The sequence below is a fragment of the Acipenser ruthenus genome, chromosome 42 (assembly GCF_902713425.1).
Source record: "Acipenser ruthenus chromosome 42, fAciRut3.2 maternal haplotype, whole genome shotgun sequence".
Lineage (NCBI taxonomy): Eukaryota > Metazoa > Chordata > Actinopteri > Acipenseriformes > Acipenseridae > Acipenser > Acipenser ruthenus.
In genome coordinates this window covers 510,001-516,637 of record NC_081230.1, presented here as the reverse complement: position 1 = coordinate 516,637, position 6,637 = coordinate 510,001, and the positions used below count along the sequence as shown (strand labels likewise).

At 35.6% G+C, this 6,637-nt stretch overlaps 2 long non-coding RNA genes across 2 annotated transcripts; both read left to right on the top strand.

Annotated features, from left to right (window-relative positions):
- The first annotated feature begins 395 nt into the window (after positions 1-395).
- Positions 396-3,200, top strand: LOC117968876 (uncharacterized). Its single transcript, XR_009311469.1, has 3 exons — positions 396-508; positions 2,840-2,959; positions 3,064-3,200. It is a non-coding gene; the product is annotated as an uncharacterized LOC117968876 (long non-coding RNA).
- Positions 3,201-4,204: 1,004 nt separating this feature from the next.
- Positions 4,205-6,449, top strand: LOC131709299 (uncharacterized). Its single transcript, XR_009311466.1, has 4 exons — positions 4,205-4,583; positions 5,018-5,178; positions 5,572-5,771; positions 6,328-6,449. It is a non-coding gene; the product is annotated as an uncharacterized LOC131709299 (long non-coding RNA).
- The last annotated feature ends 188 nt before the right edge of the window (positions 6,450-6,637 follow it).

The window sequence follows — 6,637 nt, the reverse complement described above, 5'->3', positions numbered from 1 at the left end:
TCCATGCATCTATAATTCTGAGTATTTATCCAAATAATCTCACAGCGAATTCTTTCCAAATTAATAATTTCTGTTTCCCCCGAGCGGTAAGTAATGTGGCGTTATAGTTTCTTAACACATTGTAGCGTTTCACTCAGTAAGAAGAAGAGAAGGAGACAACACTCTGCTTTCAGGTTCAAAGCTTTATTTAAACTGCCATCTGTCAGCACACTGCAGACCACGCCACTGCTCTATACGCTTCGCAGCTTAACCTGGAACAACAACAAATACAGCATGCAACGCCCCCTTTTATAACTCAGCTCCGTCCCTTTATGCTAATCAGGTGCCGGAGCGAACAGCTATCCCATTGGTCCCCAGCCGCTCACCAGGACCAATGGGCACACACAACTAACAGCCAATGACAGGGAGCAGGGCGCACCCTGCGTGCAGGACAGCTCGCACAGCCACAGAGACAGAGCGAACCCGCAGCTACAGGGAATACAGACGAGGGGAGGAACACAATACAGCGGTAATAACAGCACCCAGACAGGGGAGACAAGAGCGAATACACAACACGAAACACAAACACACGGACCGCTACAACACTACTGGATTTTACAAATCACCTATGCGAGTCTGCACCTCAAACACTCTGAAATATCATTTAGATTAATACGGCAGTTAGTATATAAATCCATTTCTAAAACGGGTCGCATTTTGTAATTTAAATACCTACGAGCTACCAAAACGTATTTTTGTTTCATATCGTCATTAATGTATTTATTTATTTATTTGGTTAAACTGTAATTCAGCCTTACATTTTAACTTCTTGAAGTTACCACAGCGTGTCTGTGTATGAATTACTGACGAGTAATATTGAGATTTGATTACACTAGCAGATTAACTGATAATGAATGGATGTTATTTTGTGAAAACAATAAAATATTAATATTAAAAAAAAAGAAACACTGCAACATTTTATAAATAAATACATGATACACCAAACTGCAGCACATTCGTTTAGTTTTAATATCATAACAAATATACTTATTATAAATACGTACCTTCTTTTATTTGTTAGAAAACGGTCTGGAACTGAAGTAAAGTAGTTTTTAATACAGTGCTATTTGAGTATTTAAAATATGGTTATCTTCAAAATTAAAATATCAGCAACGGTGTGTTAATTAAACGAAGCGCCTGACGCCGCTCGGAACTTTGGCATTTTTAAATCCTAACGGTCTCTGCTCAGCGGAGTGGAATGTTCAGGAGCCGGTTGCCTAGCAGCGTCTGCCCCGCCCCCTCTCTCCCTCTCTCGTTGTGCTTTAAGTCATAAACGGCTGGTTTGTGATTTTATATTGAAGTTCAGTAAGATCATTAATGTAGCATTATCGATTTTGTTAACGGTAAAAAAAAAATATATATATATGTAAGGACTGGGAATAATCGACCCGCATAAGTGTAATCCTGTTTAACTGTATAGCTAAATATTTATGAAAACAACGGCCTTACAAGTAAGCTTGTTAAAGTTGGACTTAATACTACTACGACTAATAATAATAACGTAATATCAGAACTACTGATATATGCTTACTGATATTAACTTTATGAAGCGCTCACTACAAACGAATGGGTCCAGTCTTTTTCTTTTTTTTCTCTTTTAATCGCTGAAATCCATTTTACCCTCCTGTCTGGATCAGCAGGAATCCTGTAGAAGGAAACTTTATATTTCTGTCTAAAAGAATCGGGCATTACTGTAATGTTACCGCGCTCGGCATTTTGGTCATCTTGCACAGTAATGCTGACTGTGAAAGAGTGTTCAGCTTGGTGACCAAAAACAAAACCCAACACAGAGCCAGCCTGAGCACAGACATGCTAAGATCACTGGTAACGCACAAAGCCATGATGTCAGCGAAGCAGCAAGTGTGTCACACACAAACCTTTAGTGACACCTTGCTCAGGAAAGCCAGGTCAGCCACCTATGAAGCTAAACATTCAAGATCTGAAAGTGCAGTTTGACCTGTTGGATTCCTTTCTGTTCCAAACACTCACTTTGTGGATAGCTGTTACATTTGGTGCAGACTCAGTGACTATTTACAAGTTTTTTTTTTTCATTTTTTTGAAAGTGCTTTGTTTCTCTGTTTTTAGAAGCTTATACATTTCAATTTGTTTTGTTTTGACAGTAAATAAAATACCAACATACTACAAAAATGGCTATTTTCTGTACTTGAAATAATTTTCAGTTGGTATGAATTAAAAAGGTTTCATCTATACTAAGGTAAACAAAATTAAATTTAAACTGAAACAATCATATCTAATCTCATTATTTTTTTACTGATAATTTCATCCTCTGAACTCTCCAGAGTGTAGCACTTAGCTGTTTGATACCCTAAAGCAATTCTGAGGGGAAGCCGAGATGTCCTTGTGAAAGAGTGCTACTCAAAAAGAAATGTCAAGGTTGGCAGGTCTGGGGCGTTGAGGTCACATTCCCTCTGGGCTCAATACAGCCTAAAGGCAGGAAAGGAAAAAAGCCTTTTCAGGGTCTTGGCCTCTGCAGAATCATTTCCACTAATTCTGTTTTCTCTGTATATTCAGATATATTTAGATTTGCCATTTTCATATTTCTTGTATTCCAATATTGTAATTTAAGGCTCATCCAGTTAGATTATGTCTAATTTAGTTCATGAAAATATGTAAATTCATATCGAGGGAAGACTTTTTCATTCAATTGTTAACATAAATGAAAAAGCTGCTGCAAATGAGCATTGTACAGTTTAATTTGAATGATCTTGAACACAGCTTTTGGGATGATGTTTTTGCCGTTTAGACTCTTATTTTCAGGGTTATTAATCTCTGTCTCCAGCTCTTTTGATTTGTAGAAGCAGTTTATGGGACGGACAGACGTGTGAAGGCCAGCGGCGTGGAAGACCTCATCGCAGAGACGCTGAGATTCGAGCCTCACACAGGAGGAAAGGAGCGACAGGTGAATCACGCTCATGTTCATTCAAATCTAAGTGAACGTACCTTTTTACTCGTGCATGTGCTTTCTCCAAACTGGCATTTTAACCCAACCCTTTTCTTTTCTAGGCAACTTCGTGGAACTGACAGTGAAGCTGGGCAATCATTCCTCTGAAGTGAGCTTTTGAATTCTTATAAACACTCTGGGTTTCAAGTTCAGTATCAGTTTTGGATGCATTTCTAATAAACCTCATGTGACCTCTCCATGCGCTTACACACACACAGACGCACACACACAGACTTTTTTTTATAACTAATCAGATTAGGTATGTGTACATAGACATGAAGGATTTTTTCCCCACACACACTTTTGTAATCTGCTTTCATATTTTTCATGCTTTATTTTATGTATGTATTTACTCTCTATTTTTTAATGTCCACCGTTGTCTGTGGCTAATTTATTACAGTGAAGTTGTTACATTGTAATGTTTTATAGTAGATTGTATTTTGCTGCTCGATAAACCTTGGAAAAAGTCGTCTGCTGTATGTCTGCAATAATAATAATAATAATAATAATAATAATAATAATAATAATCCTAAATTACATTTAATGTGTTCAATGCAACATTGGGCCTGTACTGTCAAAAACATACTTCCCAAGTATGGAAATATTTCAGTAGAATACAACGGTGAGACCCTCTGCGGGATTTGTCTACATATGCTAAACTCCTACATCTGACAGCTGACATTTAATATCAGGGTCTGTTATATCCTCGATTGCAGCATGCACGTTGTCTGGACCTAACGCTACTGCCTGGAACAACACTGGGGCAAAGAAATGTGGAGATGGTCCTCCATGTACGATGCTCATAGCAATCAACTGTCCTGCATAGAAATAACAAACTCGCACTGACTCGCTCTCTTCCTGGACTTTATATTACTCCGCCCAACACCAGGATTAACCAACCCCATTTTCTGGACAATTACACCTCCTAGCTCCACCCCTCGACCAACCCACTTGCTGGCAGCACAAGTAGCCATCGATATATAAACACTAGATAGGACATTACGTCAGTTTGATGTGTAAATTGAGACGCTATCTTGTGCACTGTTCTGAAGCAACTTCACAGCTACAAACACATACAGTGCTTTTGTATTTATTTATTTCTCCCCCCATATTATGTATTTTTAAAAACTTTGTTTTTAAATTATTATTATTATTTTTTTTTATAAAAAAGCACATACACTTAAAGTGCTACAATCGTTTACATATTAGTGGTTGTATGTATAATATAATGTATACACGTTTACTATATATTATTTTCTAACTATTGCTTCTATATAGGTCCAGTGTTAACGTGTTCAGATGTCTTCAATAAAATTGTTTAATGTTTAATTTATTTTTTCTTATTACCTGCTCACAACTACTTTTTCATATTACCTACTTAACAACGTGAATCCCATAAAAAAAAGTTACAAAATTATTTCTAAGATAATCAATAAGACCCTTCTTATTCATTTGTCATTTTCATCCTGGTCAGATTAGCAGAGATAGACTCCTTAAAAAATTGAAACTCTGGAGGATGAGCTACAAAGAAAAAGTATTAAAATAAAACAAATCACTGAACTGAACATGCAACTTCAAGAAGGTATGCAACTCAAATAAATCAATAACTTTTTTTGTTACCTTACTGCCTATATATTGACTCCACTGCACTTGGAATTGAGATGTAACCCCAATGTAACTATCACCATATCTACTACTTGCACTGTCCCTTGATTGCACCATGTACTACATTATGGAATTATTTTAGTTAAGCTTGCTCTTATTAGGACTGATGTTACTGTATATTGTATTTTCTCTTATTAGGACTTGAATTATTGTATATTGTTCTTAGTTAAACTTGATCCTTTTAGGACTGAAGCTAATGTATATTGGACTGTAGTTATTGTGAAGCATTATGACTCCTGTAATATGTATATTTTGTGAAAGTTGTAAGTCGCCCTGGGTAAGGGCATCTGCTAAATAAACAATAATACAATTATATAATAAACAGCAAGGTTAATGCTCTTGTATTTGTAGGCATACCTGTACTGATAGATGCTTCAGTAAAGAAGTATGTTCAGAAACATCTACCAAGTAAAGTCAGGCCTACAGAAACTTCACCAGAACAAGCAGCAAATCAGTTGCATCCAGTTGCCAAGTCTGCAACACATGCAGAGATTTCATGCAACAGGGATAGTGTAAGTAATCTAAGAATGACATCCTACAATAAATGTTTGAGACGAGTGATGCTACTCATAAGTTTAGCACACCACCACCTGGTTTTAATTTTGCATATTATTAAATAGCTTTGTGTAATTCTAATGAATACAATACAAAAACTATTTAACCACTATATAGAAGACTACACATGATATAACTTCAAATATGTCACACAGCATGGTAGGAAATATCATGCATAGTTTCAAATTAGTTTTTTTGTTGTTACAAAGATCATCTCAGTTTCACTACTATATACTATTATTAGATGAGTGTTTGTTAATATTTTGTATTGCATGGTCAAGTTTTTGTTTTGCATGTTGTATCTCTAGTTTCTTATTGTTCTGTTTTTATTATTTATGGCTGCTTTTCAGAAGATAGATGGCTTATTGAATCCAATAGCCCAGCAAGAGGCAAGACAGGCCAGTGACTACAAAAAAAATGACAAGAAATCTGATGGGGGCAATGTTCTCAAAAGAACAATTAACAGAGTCCTCAGTCACTGGCAAAAAAGGCATCCAATGCAATGACGTCAGGCAGGCACTGGATTCTTCGAAGGTTAGGCTGATAATAGGTAATGTATATTTCAGGCACAATTTGTCCATGAAACATTTTATCTACCACACTTGATTAGTTTACATTGTGCCATCCACCACATAGGTATATTGTGTTTTCACAAAAAAGGATAATTTTTTTCTATACTTTCAAATATAAAATATTATTCTGTACTATAATTTTATACTCTACTTTTATTTAAAAATTAAATGGATAAAATAAACTATACAATGCAACTTACATATTACCTTTGTGCTATAGTAATATTATTTATTATGTAAAAAAAAGTAAAAGTATTTAATGTTATTTATTACTTTTGTTATTTGATTTATTATAGGTTTTTTTAAAATTATTATTATTTATATGACCCTGTGATGCTGACATACAACTATTGTATTGAGCTTGGGATTACACCCTACACAGGACTCCATGGAGGGCAACACACACACACACAGCGTACACTCCAAACACACAGGGTGGTTCAGACTCAGAGGACAATCAACCCAACCAGCATGTCGTTGGATGGAAACCCCCTGTTGACATATAGTACTATTAAATCTATTGTTGTTTTGCAGATCATGTGAAAACCAGGTTCCCTCATACTGATGATACAACCATCAAAGCCTGCATGGCTCAAAAGTTGAGGGATGAAAGGACATTCAAAAAAAGCTGCAAGATAAAATGGAATCTTGTAAGAATGGACATCAAAATGACTTTTTTTCCTAATTACGTATTTTTGTTTATATTTAAAATGTGTGGATATATGTGTTCCTGTAATTCTGCAACAGTATTAAAAATTATTAATTTCACATTGTCTGGTCTATGTTACTCATATATGGGAATACATTTAATTTAACTTTACAAAAAGCACTTTATCTGGTGACA